The following is a 19,638-nucleotide window of genomic DNA, read 5'->3' as shown; positions in this document are numbered from 1 at the left end:
TAGTCAACTCCCCCCCCAACCCCCCTCCAAACAAACACCAAAACAAAACAGTTTATGCACTTGCATGGTATCTTATTTAACTGGCTTTTGATTTTGAGTGAGGATTATAGTTATTACTGTAATGCAAATTAACACATAAATTATAAGAAGTAATACTTGAAATAATTCCTCTCTGTCAGTTTATGCTTAGTTTATATCAAATACATTAGACAGGTAGTTTATTTGAGGTGTACAGCTGTGCATATAAATCAGGCACTTGTAAGTGCACGTGATAATAGTGGAATCTGATACATCTTTACCTTCATAATAATTCTGTAAAGACTTTGGGCATACAGTCAAATATTGAGCGTGCTTGAAAAACTATCCATCTGGGAGAAAGCTTTGACATTAAAAATTACTAAAATATAATTGTTTTTCAATTTATTTGTATTCCTCTTCAGTTAACTATGTGTTAAGGAACAATTAGCACAAATGCAAAAAAAGCCCCAAGCACTTGAAATTTCAGTATGAGCAATTTAAATTACAGTAGATCTTCACTAAGGCTTTGACTTAGACAAAATAGAATGTCAGATTCATATATCTATGAAATAAATGATAGTTAGGCTTGGAACTGGGCTAGACTTGATATCTAATACATCATTTCTATTTTTAACAGCTTTAATTCTATTAAAATGTTTATTGACAATGGCTTTAGGCCAGCATTATGAATTATATACTTTAAAGTGTGTATGAGTTTCATTCAGTTCCCATTCAAATACATGGTAATACCCTATTGACTACTGTTATTAGTGTTGTCATGCCTAGGAGCTAACTATGAAATGGATCCCATTGTGCAAAGCACTGCAAAAAGCCAGCCTAATGGACAGTGACTGACCCCCAAAATTGCTAATCTTAATAGATTAAACAAACACACAGTGGGAGTAAGAAATACTTTGTGAACAGAATAAGCTTCTTTGTTATCAAGTGAAGTTGAGTCTTGTTGATATTTATTTTTTTGTTTAATTTATATGCCCTCCTCCCCAAAGAAGGGCCTGCGGAGCTTATAATAAAAAATAGGTAAATCATTAAAATAGAGAAAATAGTCAAGTACAATAGTAAATGATAAAACAGTATCCCAAACAAACCTGCCCAAATAAAGTCTTACAGTGCTTCCAAATGATGTCCAGGCTTGGGCTGCTATGGGCCTCGTGGCTTATTTCAAAGCTTAGGTGTGACTACAGAGAACAACCTCCCACATACTTTTGCCAAATGAACTTGGCAAACATATGCGACTCACAGGAAGTTGGTCTTAGTTTTCCATAGAAATCACAGTGGAACATATGGGAGGAGGTGGTCCCTTAAGTACGTGTGGACATTTAGGTCTTGGACTTCAGAATCTTAATTAATCTGAGAAATATTAAAGATTTATTGGATGTGTGGTTTAATGATCAATAACCTACTTTACTGCACATTAAAGCGTAACGTAAAAACCATGCAATTAGGCTAATGCACAGTAAAATAGGTTACTGCATATTGAGCATCACTAAAAAACCATGCACATTTGTTACTGTGCATTAAGGCAGCCTAATGTGCATTTCTCTAGTACTTTGGTGGTACTAAATTTAATGTGCATTAGAAAAAACACCTTAATGTATGTGTAGACACGCCCACTGTGTGCCAGCATGAGTTTTGTCCCTAAGTTTAGAAGGCGCACAGACTGTCCATTCCCATAGAATTCTTTGTATGTGCACTTTTCTTTTTCTTTACATATTAGAATTAGTTTTGAAACCTTATATAAAACCCTGAACTGAACCAGATCCCAACAAATTAAATGGTTGTCTGGGTTTGAATTTCCATCACATTTTGGACTTAGATTATTTTGCTTTCTTGGCAAGCCAAAACCTTTAGAAGTGAAAGATGATCAAGCCTAACTGTGGTGAATCATGTAAAGTACCATGGGTTTTCCCAAGGGAGGGAACCATTAGAACCTAAATACTGATTGCAGGATCTGGTATCTGATCCTGCAGCCCATATTTCTATAACTTCTATGAGACAATACGAATGAATGCTGCTGAGCTGGGTCTTTAGTCCCAGAGGGTTATTATTAATAATGTAGTTCAGAGTTATTTTCTGTTGCTTCCAGAAATCTCACAAACTCTTTTAGTACCAGGCATTTTTCCAGATTACTGTACAGATAGGTAGATAAACAGATATGATTGCTTCTGAAATGTAACCAATTAGTGTAAATGAGAGTTTTGCATAGGTAAGATCCTAAGGATTGCTTAGCAAGAAATCTAAATAGTTTTGGTTTGGACTTTGAACTAGAGTCAGAATGGGGTCAGTTAATTTTAAAAACATGTCTTCAGACTACTTCAGTGAGACGAGCTGGTTTTACCATTACATTAAAAAAATACTGTCTTTGTGATGCATGAGGCATTAAAAAAATGTTTGCCTCTTCCAGGCAGGGCTTTTTTGAAGGATCTGAGGATAGAAAGCTAGTAAAGTTATTATTCTAAAGATGTATTACAGCCCTTTGAATTCACAGTCATCTTGTCCCAATCTGAAGATTTGTAAGAATTTTGATACATCGTAAGGAATGAAAACCCACAGCTGCTATTCACATCCTGAAATTAGTCCCTGCCCAGAAGACTCTTTTGGAGCATTATGTGATCCCGTCTCACCACCCACTCGCTCTATCATTTCCTAAACTCTGATGTTCTTTATAGCAACTCTGGCAGTTAAAAGAACATATGTATTGTCTGTTGGTTTCTCCTAACACCCACTCCTCGAGAGATGACTACAGTGACATTTTAATCAAAATTGAAACATTTTCAAAATAGGATCTGAGGCCTTGTCTAGACAGGAAAGTTGCACAGGTTTACTATAAATTAGTTTTTAAACTGATTTAATTTAAACAAATAGGATATTATTTGTTATGACAGACAGACAGACAAGGAGATATTAACTTTTGTTTTGGTTTAGTTTAAACCTGTCCACAGTTGATTTAAAATAAACTAAGAAAAGCCACTGTTATATTGAAACAAACATATCCACAGAGAGGCTTGCACGTTATCAATTTAAATGTACATGTCAAGCTGTACAGGGTAACTTTCCCATGTAGACAAAGGCTTCCAAAAGAGATTCTAAATACCAGTTTTTATTTGGTGAAACACTTAACAGAAGATTAGGTTCTATTGAAGACCATTTTCAAGGTAGTTATGGCTTAAGGGCTTTTCTGAATCAGCCTAATTATGCTTCCACTGGAATCTGAGGAAAAATTCCAATTGAATCCAACAGGACTCGCACAAGCTAACATTTACATTGACAAAACTCTTCTCCCATGGTTTATACATTTGCTTTTTGTCTTAAGTTATGTCTACACCACAGTAAGACAGTGATGGCATCTTGTATGAATAAATCCAACCTAGCTTTAAACTAACCAGCTCTTGTATTAATAATGGTATAGCTCACCATTAGCCTGAGCATGGGCAACAAGTTTGTGCAGCACGCTGCAGGTTGTGAGGGGACAGGCAGCACAGCAGCAGATAGGGCAGAAAGCAGGGCAGCAGATTGGGCAGGAATCCGAAAGTAGAATAGCATTTTGGGCAGAGGACATAGATTGAAGTGGCACTCAAGGAGTATGTGGAGCTAATTTGTGGCATGCCTGCCCAAAAAATTGGCCCCCACTGGTGTAGCTGATTGCTGTAGAGCTTGGTGAAGGATTCCACAACTCTGTGCTCTCTCTGTTAAAGTCATTCTCTCTTTAATACTCAGAAATGGTGTTTCATATATTTATTTTGATTCTTAATGTTGCCTGTTGCCTCCTCCCTTCTGAGATCATTTTGCATCATTATAATTACACACACACATGAATTTTACTAGAAACAAGGGAAGTGCCCCCAACTGCTTCTCTCAAGTCCTTTTGGAATTTGCACCTCTCCTCTATCACAGCAGGTCAGCTCACTGTTGCATGCTTTAATGGTGCCTGTGTCAGAAGCAATGGGTATAAGCCACCTGCAAAGAATAAAATATGTTTTCCAGAAATGTAGGCCTTTTACTCTGATGCTCAGTAAAATCCATATTTCCTATATAAAAAAGAAACCCAGCAGGCTACAACTGACTTTATTGATTTAGTGTTGCTTTCATACAAATGGTTTCCTCTGTCTTAGAGAGTCAGACCCTTATGGGGGGAGGTGGGGAGAACTGTGAGGACACAGAAGCTGTTATTTCACCTCCCTCTGGGAACCTATAAACCACTGGAAAAGAGCTTTGTCAATGCAAATGTAAAATTGCAAGAGTTCCATTGAACTCAATAAGATTTTTTTCCTTTGCTTTTCCACCAAAAGGAAGGCTTGTGGGGGTGCGGGGAGGGCATCAAAGGGAAGATGCACTTGTGGTGCCTTCATGCCCAACACACTTCACACTGATGGTTGGAGTGAGGGCAGTCTGAAAGAGAGAAATTTGCTGCTATACTAATGGGATATTCACCACTGTGGGTGTGAGGTGGCCCTAGAAAGCTTTAATCCCCTAATGTTACAGCAGTGCTCTATATCTGCATATATAGTAAAAATTCATAGATAAAATGCTAGTAGATAGTACTCCAAAATTTGTAGCATAGTTCCTGGTTTTTTGCAGGGGCTAGTCTTTATGTCAGCTTAATACCAATGACTATCGCTCTTGTATTGAGCTGGGGTAAGTCAGTACTACACACTGGCAAAAGTACCATACCATGACTCTTAAATAATATAGTTGCATAGATAAAAATGTCACCGGGGAAAGAGGAATACAGAGGTAAAGGAAGAAGTCAAACTTACTCATTCATATAAGAAGAGTTGGAGACCGAGTTAGCTTCATAAGTCTGTTCAGTGAGCAGAAACTACAGAGGCGAAGCCTCTTACACCTCTGCTTGTAAGAAGGAATGCAAGTTAACCAAGTACTAAATCAATGGCAGTAACTTGAGCTACTGTGGAGTAGTGCCAGTGAATGGGTTTTTAGCGATGCTTACTGCACAGTAGCCTAATACTACTGCATATTACAGTAGCATATTAGCATGATTTTTTGCCCTGCACATTACTGCGCAGTGTTATTAGGCTATTGCACAGTTAGCATCTCATGTAGACACACCTATTGAGTCTGAGTCTTCTCTTCCTTATACTGAACTTTATACTGGAGTAATTTGATAAATTTTATTTCACACTTATGCATGCAAGTAGGAGCATCATAAATCCCATTGATTTTTCTTATGTAACTATTTCTTCCATTAGGATAAAATGCCTAGATAATAACTGTGAAGATATTAGATGAGTTAAGAATTTTTATAGCATGAATGTATATATACATATTAAGGCTATGTGAAATTTCACCAGCTGTTTTGTTTCAATGCTATTTTGACCCATTTTGAGTTCAAAACAGCAGAATCAAAATGAAACAAAGGACTTCAAAATAGCTTCGAAACAAAATTGAAATGTTTCAAAATTTTTAAAACACTTTGAGTTTTGAAGCTGAAGCTGGGCTTGCCTGCAGGGAAACAGAAAGTAAGAAGAAGGAGGAAGGACACAGTGAAGGCACACCTTACCACACATGCTGGAGAAGAAGCTCCTGCAGAAGAGGAAAGAAAGGCTCTGTCATGGTTTGGCTGCCTGAGATGCTGCTAGTGCTACTGTGCTGCTGCTCACTAAGTTATTATTTTATCTGTTTTTATTCAGAGTGGTGGACTGGGCTGAGGCCATAGAGGAGGAGGAGGCCTCATTGGGGCACACTACCGTGTCACGTAGAGGCCCCAGCACCAGTGAGGGCATGCCTTACACACACACACACGTCACAAGTTTTGCTTGTCAGCAGCTTAAGGTGCAGTTTCCCAGAAACCCCTGTGCCCATCTCCTTGAAAGCTGGCAAGCTTCATGGCCTCAGCAGGGGCCACCATCCCTGCAGTTTTCACCCCCCTGTGCCTTCATACTTACAAGTTACACAAGTCTTGTTTTCAAGATTCTGTGGTGCAGTTTCCCAGAAACCCCTGCATCTGTCTCCTTGAAACTTGGCAGGCATCGTGCCCTCAGAAGGGGCTACCATTCCTGCTGTTTTCATTCAAATATGCCAAAAATGACAAAGTTATAAGCAGTTTCATGCTTCCCCATTATAGCCTCTGGGCAAAATGTCAAAACGGAGAAACAGTTTCTATTTTGCACAGCCCTATACATATATGGATACATACATATACATATATGCAGAAGACAGTAACATTTTGCATACTAGCGTGGTGGGCATGGTATAATTTTTATCAGGTTGTTGGACTGTGTTACATAAGCCTACAAAGTAACAGCATCACTTTAAATATTATCCCAAATAAATCAGTAAGTCCCTAACCCAGTGGTTGATTTCCTGTGAAGGAAATTGCATTACCAGTGGAGGTATTTCCATATACGGCATCCTTCAATAAGCTATTAAAAATGTCATGTATTAAAATGTCCAAACAGCTTATTTTTTAGTCAGCTGTTTTTAAAACAGTCTGCTTATACATATTATTCTCCAGGTGTTTTGGTGCATTTGACTCTATTGCCATAGAAAATCAGAGGTTCTGACAATAAAGAATACAGCCATCTGTTACTAGTTGAGCTTTCCAATGCATCATGTAAGAAGTAAAGTGGCCCAGTATAATAAGAATCAAGCTGCAAGCTGGAAATCTCTGTGGCCCTGTTAAAGATTCACTGTGTAATCTTTGGCAAGGCACTTCCTTGCCTCTTTTTCTCTGTCTGTGAAAATGGGAACTATTTATATACACCCACCCCTCCATAGCATTTTGTGTTAGATGACATCAATAAAGAATCCCACACTGGCAGAAAGATGGACTGGATGATTTCCTTTTACATCTCTAGCTTCTCTCAAGCTCTGAATGCATTTAGTGTGGCTTGGATAGATACCATGTTATGTCTTATTGTATTCTGACTTCTTTTACAGATAATTCTCTGGTTTATGAGTCATGAAAAGGCATATTCACTGTTTGGCCGTATTAAATGCTGCATATTCCTACATTTTATATACAGATTTTCAACATGGTTATTTCTAATATGGATTAGAATCAGATCATTCCTATGTAAAGATGCCTCATGTTATTGATGCAGTGTAAATTGGCCCTTAAAGTATATCAAGGAAACAATCTGATGCTTTAATCTTTCAGCTTGTTTAGCTTTGATGGCAAACAACAAGGACCCGTGGATATTGTTGGTGACCATAATTGTTAATATTTCATAGCAATGATTAAAAAAAGAACTGAGAAATTACTATAGGATCAAAGCAATTGAAAAGAACAGGTTAGGAACCCACATGAAAAAGTGTGAGGTCTAGGGGGCTGTGGGAGACATTTTATCTTATGATGTAAGAGAATTTTCTCATGGGAAAAGTAACACTTTGCTTGAATAAGGGAAAATAAATAGCGCAGCCAGTTTGCTGTTTGATGTAACAATGTTATCTGTTCTCCAGGCTTTTTTTGTTTCTGTTCAAGGCATAAACATAATTATTGAAGAAGACTGTTTTATCTCCCCCGAGTACAAAAGTCTCTTTGCTAATTGCCACATCAAATGACTAGGAGGACCCCAATGGAAACCTTCAAATGGCTGTGAAAAAATTCAGGCCATCACTAAATGCTCAGCACTTTTTTTTGTGATTTCCTATTGCAGATTAGGTTACTTGGGTGGGGGCTTATCACACAGGAAGGGTCTGGCTGCAGATTAGTTCTGCACCACTGCAGTTCTGTTATGCCAGTTTCATCCTTGACCAAATCGATGGCCAGCACCTTTATTGTATTTTCACGATAAGAAAGAACACTAGACTGTCTAAGGAACAAAGGGAGAAGCAGAAGGCCCACTGTGTTACTAAAGTGTAACTTCTCTACTTTTGGTCATGCACCAGTGACATGAGTGCCAGGTCCCAGACTCTAACCTCACACAGAGCCAGAAAAAAGCTGTCAGTCTCGGCTTGTTCAAAGACAACTCCTTTGTGAGGATCAGACTAAAGTGGCATGGTCCATATACTCACTAAAGCATGCCAAGAGTCAGAAAGTCATAATCCTCCTTTGTACTTATTGCCATTCACATTTTCTTCCATAGCTGGTGCCCAATTACCACTCCTGTAATTTTTCTGTTGTTGGGAGGCCATATGAGTTTAGCCACCACTTATCCGATCTGGGTCATGACCTGATGTATTTAGACTTTGCAAATATAAGTAACAGTTCCCTTATCAGTGTCACTAGGTCTCTTTAACACTTAGAAAGCAGAAAGATAAATATACTTGGCAGATACAATTTGATCCATTGCTAAGCCTTCCATTTTACCAATGACCCATGGAGCTCTGCCATTCATGGGTATGTTACCTATTACAAACTTATACTCTACTGTTAAGTCTCTGAAACTTATGTTTACAAAGCCAGGTTTACAGCAATAAATTCTATAACAATGAAAAGTAGATATGCTCTATCTAGCTGCAAAATCTTTTTTAAGTCTGATTTTCAGCTAGGATCCCTAGAGATCCTTTCAAGGGTGTTGTGGGGTACCTCACAACATTAGTGCTGTTAGGTGTGCAAACAGGATTCACAAGATCAGGCAGGGATTTCACATAATAATCTATAGTGTTTAAACCATTCTGACCTGTTGTGGGCTTTCTGAGTTCTTTTCAACAGAAGAACTGTTTGTTTGTTTTTTCTTTTGGTAGTCAAATAATTAGTAAAAGCTAAGAGCTAGTATTTTCCCAAGGGATGCCTTGGATCTATCAAGGGTGCCTGAAGTCTTTAAAAAGTTTAGAATCAGTGTTTTCAGTGCATGCTTCTAGGAAAACTCCTGGCTGGACTGTGATCCAGTGTATCAGTTTTACATTGGTCCAGCTGTACCAGTTACAGCTATCTTATATTAGTATGAGTTGGAAGAGGAACTGGGTATACCTCAAGCCAAAGGAATACCTGGTATAAGCAAACCGATTTCGGTGTTGTTATTGAACAGAATAACTATTTATTGAACAGAATAACAAATGCTATTTCATCAATGCTACTTTACAGTCTGCCCTCTCTGACTGTTCTGTCTCTAGGCTGCTGCCCTCTCCTTCAAATCTTTCCTTAAACACCAGCTACTATGTTTACATGAAAGCTAGTCTGAAAAGCACTTAGAGCAAGCTATGTGTTTAGTATGTATGTATGTATTTATGTATATATTTTATTACAAAGCTAACAAGTGCATACATGTGTGCACACACATACATGCGCGCAACAATCAAATGAATATTCACCTGCAGTTTTCACATTTTGATCAGTTCACTCATCTCCCACCTGTGTATATTGTTCGTCTTCTTAAACCATAAGCTTTTCAAGACAAAGAATGTTTCTACCTATTGTGCAGCTCCTAGCAGAGTGTGAATGAAGACCTGGGACTCTCTGGGGGCTACATCAATGACAAAATGAAATTGTAAGTGACTTTTTGTGTTTATATTTCCTAGCAATCCATTCTGAAGGAGGTTAAAGCACTTGAGTTGTCCTGAGGAGGATATAACCTTTTGCATCTCTTTAAATATTTATGCCCGTTTTAATGCTTGAGCCACTTCACAGCAACATTGGTGCTTAAACAGCTTGGAATCCTAAGTGACATAAGATTTTTAACCAGTGTAGATCTTGAGGCAACATAATCATTCAAGCCACCTCAGATGCTTTAAAGGCCTCAGAAATACTCACAGAAACAAAATCTTTTTATAGTGGCAGAACTGCTTAGGGCAGAATAGCATACGATGAAAAGTGGATATTACATTAAACTCTTTCCCCTAAGCCTGTGTTAAGTCAATAAGGTGATGGGTCCACAGACTGGTACTAAAGAGTAATGTATGCTTAATGCATATATACTTAATGGTTAAAGTTATTTAGAGAGAAGCTGAAGATGCAGTACCGAATGAGAGTTGATTAAGGCAATTATTCCAGTATAAATAATGAGTTTTGAAAATCCTAAATTTTTGGTCCTGAATACTGGAAATCTCTCCAGATTTCTGCTTTCTTGAAATTACATCTTGAAAGATTTAGAGACCTACTGCTTGGAAGCATCTGCTCATTTCCCCATGGCCAGTAACTGACCAAGATGCCTTTAAGTTGAAAATGTAATGTCCAGTTCTTACTAAAATAAATAGGAAGCAGCTATCTAAATTCCCTAGATGTTTTGCAAATTTCAGCCTACGTCTTCCTCATTTCCTTGGTGGTGCAGAGGATAACAACGCCAAAAAACATTATCTTCTTGGAGCATATATCCAACTTTTAATAATGTTACCATGCATACCTGGGCACTTGAGTGCACAGGGACTCAGTGGCTGTGCTGTCTCCAGCACAGCAGTTGCAATGCTGGTAGCCCAATTCTTTTAGTGCCTGTCCATAAGGTCACTGCCCAGGGCTGGTGTCCTGTGTGGCCCAACCCCACCTTTGTTAGTCCACTGTTACCATGAATTGCATGGACACATTGCTGGAGAATGATTACAAAAGTTCTATTCTGTGATTTGAAAATTGACATTCTGACAAAACCTGGTCTTATTGAAGCTAATGGCACATTTGCCATTTAATTAATTGAAAATATGATTTGGCCCATAGATAAAATGTTGTCAGAACAAGTTTAAAACCATGTAAAACTGAAATAGTGCAAAGCCTATAGCTAACAAGAATTCTGTAGGCATGATTCTCTTCTCTTTTGCACCAGCATGGATCCGCTGAATCAGCAGAAGCTTAGGATACAAAGTTGCAATATGGAAAGTAGAATTTGTTCCTAAGAGTTTTATATGCATTTTAGTTGAATATTCCACACTCTTATATAACACTGGTTCTTAATAAGAAAAATATAGATACAATCCAGTTAACTGCTTTTTATTTGATATAGAGAAATGTTGGCAAATAACAGAACAAGTCTTGTAGAAGCAATGGAGACTTTACATCTTAAGAAGCTTTTTTAAATTACAAAGGCTTCATGAGCTGGTCTTAGTTATTTTGATCAAACAGTGGGCATTTTTTATGACCACTACAAACATCCTCTATCAGAATATCCTCTCTAAGTTATAATATGCTTTAATTCTCTAAAGTGTTTAAATACTAGTTAGCTAATAGAGTAAAGCAGATAACTTATTTTAGGATAATTAGAAACAACCTACTACTTACAGTGGAATCTTAACCAATCTAAAAGGATGGCCCAGATTCTTTATTTAGCTATTTATTAAAATGCTTTAACCAGAATTAATGGCTGAGCAGCAGTACAACTTCATTTATATATGCAATCTGGTGGCAACTACAGCAATTTAGACATGATTAAAGGAACAGAGTTAGCCTTCCCACTTAAATATATATCCATGTATATAAAAGATTGTATGGTCCTTAGATTCGGATCTGGAGCCCAGAGTGTGATCCTATGTTCCTTACCCACATACATCTATTAAAGTCAAAAGTTTATTTGACTTGATACTCATATTGACCAGGAAATATTACATTATGATTAAAATTCTTACTCTCCATCCCTAGCACTGTATTATCAGCCATAACTATAAACAAATAGATGACAGAGGACTTGGGCATTAGGTGTCAAAGTCAGAGCTTTCCTGACAAGATACAGAAGGCAAAGGATTGATTAATTGGCATTTCACTTATTTTTTATAGTGCATTGGCAAATGTTATGTTGTAAGATGTTTTAAATTTAAGATGCAAGACAGAATTAAGAGTTGGATTTTGTTTTTTAATGACGTGTCAGCGCATGAAGTTTCCTGAGCATTTAGCAAAGGAGTGTCAGGGTGCAAAATCTGCATGGAGTAAAACAGCAGTGAAATCCAACTCCTTTTCATCTTCTAAATTACACAGCTCTTTGTGAAATTATTCTACAGGGCACCGTGTGAATAACTGCTAAGTAATGCATGATCCAGCCCATTTAAAGGTGATATAAATGGGACTACCTGTGTTGAGCAGCCCCGTTCCCTAGTAGGCATTGTAGACAATGGAGCCAGCAACGAGAAAACACAGTGTCATAAATTGATTCAAGTTAAATGGGCTGAATCTTAGCTAATTATTTTATAGTTCATTAACATTCAGTGCATGTGAGAACTGCAAACCTTATAGCCACAAGGTGCCATAAGATAGCTGTAAACAAAGTGTCTTTGATGCAACAGATGGTGTGTCAGGGCAATTCCATACAGGGATCACAATGACAAAGGTTCAGTGGAAGGACCACTGCCTAAATAAAAAATAAATCAGTCCTGTAACAGCTACTTCAATCCTCTGCCCCAAGGAAGACACCAGCACATGTGAGAATCCAAAGCACTGATTATCTCGCTTTAAAAGCTTTCCTCTCTAACCCAGTTACAATTCAGAAGATGTTTATATGAAGTATAAAAGGAATTAATTGTGCCTTCATTTGTGTCACCATCAAATTAAAACCCCTTTACGAAAATATCTCATTATATTGACTTTTGCAATAAAAAACAGAAATCTTGTGAAAACAACAATACAGATAAAGCAACATGAAATGTTCGCAATGACCTATATTCATCATGAAAGGGAGGCAAAGATGTCCTAGTTAGTGTCACACTGGACTGGGGTGGTGGGTAGATTGATTTAGATCAATCTAGAGTGATGTAAATCACTCGTGTTAATCATGACTTAATTCAGCAAAGAGGAAACTTAGATTTAAATGACCAGTTTTAATCTTGTTCTGCATTTGTCTTCCTTATTTATGTTTCCTACAGGAAAAGGTTGATGCCAATGGTTAATATACTTTGATATTTATTTTTGTGCAGTCTTAATTTTTACATTTTTATGTCAGACAATGGAGAATGAAAAACTGCTTATTTACCATATGCAACATTTTTTTACTCATAATTCTTGTCAAGTTGCAGTTAGCTAGAAATGTGTAAATCAATGGAAATGCACAAAAATGGCAGTTTTAACTTTTTTATCAGATAAATAAAACTACTTTAAATGTGCTAGATACAAAAGAAACAACAATTTGATCAAAATAAGTTTTGCTTTTAAAACTAAACTCCCAATCAGTTTCTGAACATCAAATAAAGTAGTCACTGATCTGTACCAGTTAAAGAAAAAGAAGAAAATCTCTCTGTAGCCACCAAAGAGGCTACTGATGTTAAAAACCTGTTCCATAAACTCTGGTTCATGTGCTTAGATTTGTACCAGTTCAGTGTTTTGTCTTTTTTTTAAACTTCCACAGCTAATGTGCTTGAATATCATATTTTATTTGAATCTCTTTATTTTAATAGTAAGGATAGACTTTAACTTAGGTTGTCATCATTTCCAATTTCATTATATTTTCATAAAGCGTTTTCTAAAAAATAACTTGACAAATGGTTTTAATTTAAAATATGAAACATCCCTCTGATTTAAATAAAAAAGTTTGGATTTTTATTTTTCTTAAACACCACTTTTTATATCTTCAGTTTGGGAGACCTGGTTTCACAGAATTCAGAGGAAATTAAGGTCAGAAATAGATACTAGCATTGTGACCATGTAAAGTTACTTCCAGAAACTAATTCTCAGTTGCCTATCAGGCTACACCTATACACCTATCTTCCTTATACTACAGGGAAAGGGACCCTGACATTTCAAAATCATTATCTCTTCTGGGGTAAAGTCAGGGAAGGACAAGTGTGCAGAAGGCAGCACCCATCCTTCCTTCTACAAACCTATGTAAAGTTTATTCAGCCATTAATGTTCTCATTTACAGATGACTATACCATTTAGAGCCACATTACCAGGAAACTGTAGGGAAGATAGAGAGTGAAGAGGCGAAGGAATTCTGTACAGATGCATGCATGCATCTTCAAAACTTACAGCATTTTGGGGAAGCCCTCACAACCTTTTATGGGAAAACAATTTCCTCCACCTATGAAGGTGGCTTTTGGGGCAAAGTCCTTGCTGAGACTTCCACAGAAAATGACCCCAGCATTAAATTCTTCATGCCAACCTGTTTTGTCTTGTTGTTGTCATTATGGCATGAATAATTAATAGCCCACAAAAAAGACCCCAACTACTCTAAACATGACCAAATTTGGGAATGTTCAAAATGCTATCACTGTTTTGGAAAGGCACCACTGTCTTTATCAAGAGTTAAGCTAAATCCCCAGATCTGTACATCCTCCCTTGGGATTGGGGCTGTGCAAAATTAAGTTCTGAATGATGTGGTTTAGGACCATTTCCACCCAGCAGTAATTAGAAATGAGCAACTGTTTTAAGATATTTCAAAGCATTTCAAACCCTTGAAATCTACTCTTAGTGATTATAAGGTTCCAAAATGGCAGTCTTACAAGACGCCAGAGATCCTCCAATCTTACTGTTGCAAAAGGGTGACGCTGGGACTGTGGAGTCTGGGGAAACTAGGTCTGCTACTGCTCTGTGATTTAAAAAAAGAACAAAACCCAAAACAAACAAAAACCCTTCGGCTATGTTTGGAGGAGTAGATGCAAAAAGATGTCAAAATTTGATATCAGATTTCTACTGATGGGCAAGATCATAACTACATTTTCAAGTTCCATCCTAGGAAAACAGTAAGTGTCATGGTCTTGGTAGGGACTAGAGAAAGAATTCAGATGAACTGGGACTTATAGTCAGACAAGTCTCAATTTGAGATCTGGTTTTCCAAATCCAAACCTATCCAGAAAGGTCTTGCCATAGCAAGAGCAGGTAGAAATTGGGATTCTCATTACCAAAAAAATCCCTATAGAACTTTTCTATACCTTTTATTAAATGAAGAACATTTCCATTTAAATTGATTTAAAATATTATTTAGTTCAGGTTTTTTTTATTCTGAGGTATCCTATCCCCACCCTTTTTGATCAGTGGAATAGGCCTATGATAATGTGCATACACATAATGCTTCCCTACATCGTGTGTAGGAGTAACAGGCATCTCTGTATCATCATCTCTCTGTTTAGTATCGCCTAGAGGTAAAGGCAAGGCAGGATGGTGAGAGGGTGTGTCATTTGTCCTACAACTCCCAGGATAAAGGTTTTTTTCCCTTTCTAAAGGGAAAAAGGTTTTCCAGAGGATAACAAGACCCTGAGAAAGTGAGGGGAAAACTCTGTTTAACATGTTTTTAATTTAAAACAGTAAAAAGTGGTGGAAAGTCCTGTCTTGTAATTGCTTTTTAGTATTCTATAACTGTTTCCGAGCTGATAAAATTGAAAGCAGTCAGAGGGTATGGAGAGATGAAGTATACTCATTGCAAAGGAGAAGGGGAGGGCATAGTGAATTTCAAGTTGCTTCTTTGTAACTGTTTTGTGTGTCTCATTTATCCCAGTAAGAATCATGGAAACAGAGATAATTCAACAGCTGTTTCTAAGGTGCCCTGCTTTAGCTTAACTTACCCAACCTATGAAACAGTTGCAATGGATCAGCTGACACACACACAAGGAGTCAGCCCACTCTTTAAAACAGCACAATTATTTTGTCCTCCCCCAACCAGAAAGTGTGGACAAAAACCCTTCTTTCCCCCACTTGCTCATGTTCTCCAGGCTTGCTTTTCATTTGGAAAAGTTACAGAGAACCGGAAAATTTAAAATTTCTAAGTGGAAAATTGCCTATGTCCAATTTTCTTTTAACCAGTTCATTTCATTGAAAACAATTTTGCCAACAAAATTACTGCTGACAAAATAATCTTTTCAATTAAAATATTGCCTTGGAAAAGTTTGAACTGGCTTTATGGCTAGCATTGCTAGTATGTAAGTATCTCAGAGACTTTTGTGCTTAGACACATGGAGGCAGGTATCATATTAAGAATCTAAATGGATATGGTGCTGATATCGTTTATTCATAATCTATTCTGAGAAGCAACTGATTCAAATAATGTTTAGCCTCCCATTTTTAGATATGTCCCACTGCAAACTTATTTACACCAAACAGTAGCACAATACATGACTGAATATGGGACAATAAGCATAATTTCTTCATATAGAAGCATACTCAGAACACTTAAAATACTATACTTCTCTACATTGAATATGGAACTGTCCATTCTGTGTTGTATTTAATTTAAATGTTTATGGTTTACTAATGGTGACCTACTGATTAGGAAGTATTCATTTGTTTCTACGTCTGGCTATTCATGTGATCCCATGTCTTTGTCAATCATTATATTTTGCTACTCTTCTTGGAACAATTTTTCAGTTCCTTATAGCATCTATTAAGGATTTTCTTCCCACACCCGTCTTTGTTTCCCTTTAAAAACAGAGACCCCACAGTTAGCAGTAAACAGCTGCCTGCTAATTGTAGATAAATGTTACTTGCTATTCCCAGGCTTATTGGCCACAAGCTTTCAGAATAATGTTCGAAGCAAGACAGCATGCATTTAAAACCAGTAGATTAATCTGCTTGATACATATTCAGTAATCTTTGCTGAAAGCCAGTATTTATTTTGAGAAGTTACGAAATTATTTTAACTATTATTATAATATCATTTAAGTTTTTCCTGTGTTGCATCTGGCTGAACAAAAACAAATTCAGGTCTAAAGGATCAAAAAGACATATTACTCTCCATCTTTGAGCTAATCTTTGGTGAATTTTTTTTGTCAATCTATTGGCAAGTATTTGGAGTAGAGGTCCTGCCTTCACTCATTCCATGTTTATTTGGTTTAGATATAAATAACAGGCATTGAAAGGTTTGGGATTATTTACAAGGAATTCACAAAATCTTCTTTTAATCTGTTACTGACAGATGAGAATACCACAAAAATTTTGCAAGGCAATTCCAAATCATTGACTTGAGACACAGTGGTTTAGAAAATGCCAGTGAGTTAATTTAATTGGACATTTTATTAGGGATTTTGAAACATTTTACCATTTACCAGGTATAATGGTCCAGTGCAATAGAAATTCAAAAGAAAAGCATTTGAAACTTTTTTTTTTATGATGTGAGTTTAGAATGGTGTTTTGAACATAAAAACCTGTATTTGTCCAGAAGGCACTTTCCATCTATTTCAATGAACTATGAGCACCTGACTTTAGAAAGGAGCTATATATTTTATATATTTGTCAGTATATGTCAGGAAATCTCCTTTTTCTGTATGAAATTCACAGCCAGAGCCCTCACATCCTTCCTTAAAATACAGGAAAATGAAACCACCGTCTTGGAAATCTTTCAGTATGGTTTTTATAGTTGAACACTTTTTATAGGACCTTTTATAGGTGGTTATGTGACGAAGGCAAGGACTCATGATCTGTATTTGCTTGCGATATTTGCTGCATACTTCCCATGTGATTTAGGCAAGGCACTTCATCTCTCTGTACCTCAATTCTCAATTTACTGCTTGTAGGATGTATCATACTCTTTAGGTACTTACAGATGCTCAGAAAGCTTAGGGTGGAGGTTAGATTCTGTTAAAAATGGACACCTGATCCACTTTAGTTTGCTCAGGTGCAGACCTTACACTTAGGGCACAGACAGAAGAAACAATTTTTTGCCTGATCTGCCCCAGAAAGCAGTCTACAGCCATGACCAAACAGAAGTGCATGGCTGCAGACTGCTTTAAAAGGGCCCAATTCCACAAAAATCTGAGCCCTCATTGCATTGGACCCTCAATGGAGCATGTTCTGTAACTTGTGCCTGCAGAGCTAATAGCCTGTCGTTGTTTTTGGAAGCGGGGGCAGGGAGGAGATGGGGGAGAAGGGAGGGAAGGGAGCAGAGAGAATTTGGTCTGGGTTTTTTTCAGTCAGTGCTGGTGGCTGGTGGGGGGGGCTCCAATCCACCCACCCTCCTCTAGCACCAGCTTGGGAATCCCAAGAATGAGCTCCCTCTGCTCCCTTTCACCCCTCCCATTCTGAAAACAGCTTTTGGCTGGGAGGGAGGTGTGAAGTTGCTATGAAGACAGGGGCAGCAAGCAGCTGGAATCCCCAACTCTTGGACCCAGCGGTGAACTTCTCTTGGGTCCAGGGGGATCATTGCAACTCATAGCACTTCCTGCAAAATGCTATGAGTTGCAATGGGGAGCTGCACTTCTGTCTGTGCCCTTAGATCCCTAATTAAGTCAAACTCAGTGCAAACGGTACAGAAATTCCAGGAAGGTTAGACTGGTTTAAAAATGGCTGACCTGATTTAACTTAACCCTACTTCCAAGGTAGTCTAACTTAGATTGTGTTGGACACTTTTAGACCAATGTAACTGTCTTAAACATCATAGATTCATAAATTCATAAATGTTAGGGTTGGAAGGGACCTCAATAGATCATCGAGTCCGACCCCCTGCATAGGCAGGAAAGAGAGCTGGGCTCAGATGACCCCAGCCAGATGCCTATCTAACCTCCTCTTGAAGACCCCCAGGGTAGGGGAGAGCACCACCTCCCTTGGGAGCCCATTCCAGATTTTGGCCACTCTTAACTGTGAAGAAATTCTTCCTAATGTCCAGTCTAAATCTGCTCTCTTCTAGCTTATGGGCATTATTTCTTGTAGCCCCCAGAGGCGCCTTGGTGAGTAGAGCCTCACCAATTCCCTTCTGTGCCCCCATGATGAATTTATAGGCAGCCACAAGGTCACCTCTCAACCTTCTCTTGCGGAGGCTGAAGAGGTCCCTAGTCTCTCCTCGTAGGGCTTGGCCCACAAGCCCCTAACCATACGAGTGGCCCTCCTCTGGACTGTCTCCAGGTTATCCACATCCCTCTTGAAGTGTGGCATCCAAAACTGGACGCAGCACTCCAACTGCGGTCTGACCAGTGCCTGATAGAGGGGAAGTATCACCTCCTTGGTCTTGTTTGTCATGCACCTTCTGTACAGTTCCCAGCCCCAAGGCTGCACTTTTCCTATCCACTTCCCTGGTACCAGGCTATTTTTAGCCACCTTCCCTCACCCCAACCCCAGGTGCCCTTTGCCCCACCCACCCCCTTAGCTCACCAAATCCTGCATCCCACAAGCCATTCCCAGTGAGAGTTTTATTGGCATTTGCCAATGCTGAGAGCCAAGGAAATAAATCCTGGTGGAGGGAGGGGCAGGATGGAAGGGATAGGTTGACACTGGGGATTGTTCATCTGGAAGCAGGCGGGAGAGTCAGGAGCTAAAAATAGCCTCTCGTTGCAGGGTCATGAAGGAAGAGAGCCCCATCTTCCCAAGGTCCCCCCCCCCAGACACTGGGAACTGCCCTGATCCTGCCAAATCCTCCCAGACTCCAGTAACCCACCCATGGACTTTGCCTGTCCCCCCAATCCCTCCCACAGACCCCACTAGTCCTCCTTATCCCTCCTGCAGATGCTGCCTCCCCACCAATCCCACTGATCCCTCCCACAGACCCCACTTGCTCTCCCCAATTTCTTGATCCCCCTGCAGATGTCACCTAGACTCCCATGGACTCCGCTTGCTTCCCTGATCCCTCTAGCAGATCCTGCTTGGCCCCCCCCCAATCCTCCGTGTAGATTCTGCTTGACCTCTTCTATCCCCACCACAGACCCCACATGCCCCCTGGTCCCTACCCCGCCCTGGAGCCTGCTTGACCCCCTGATCATCCCAACTCCCCCCTGCTAGCCTCCCATCCTGACTTACCTTTGATTCGATAGCCAATTTTTCCTTGATCTAACCTGCCCCTAATCTCCCTGAATGTTTGTACCCACCCTTTGTTGTCTACCCTGCTTATTTAGCATATTAGTTCTTTATGACAGGCACTGTCTCTAGTACAATGGCAT

This window comes from Gavialis gangeticus, unplaced genomic scaffold (genome assembly GCF_001723915.1).
Source record: "Gavialis gangeticus isolate Ggan-Ray unplaced genomic scaffold, GavGan_comp1, whole genome shotgun sequence".
In the NCBI taxonomy this organism is placed as follows: Eukaryota; Metazoa; Chordata; order Crocodylia; family Gavialidae; genus Gavialis; species Gavialis gangeticus.
This window is presented reverse-complemented; position numbering follows the sequence as displayed.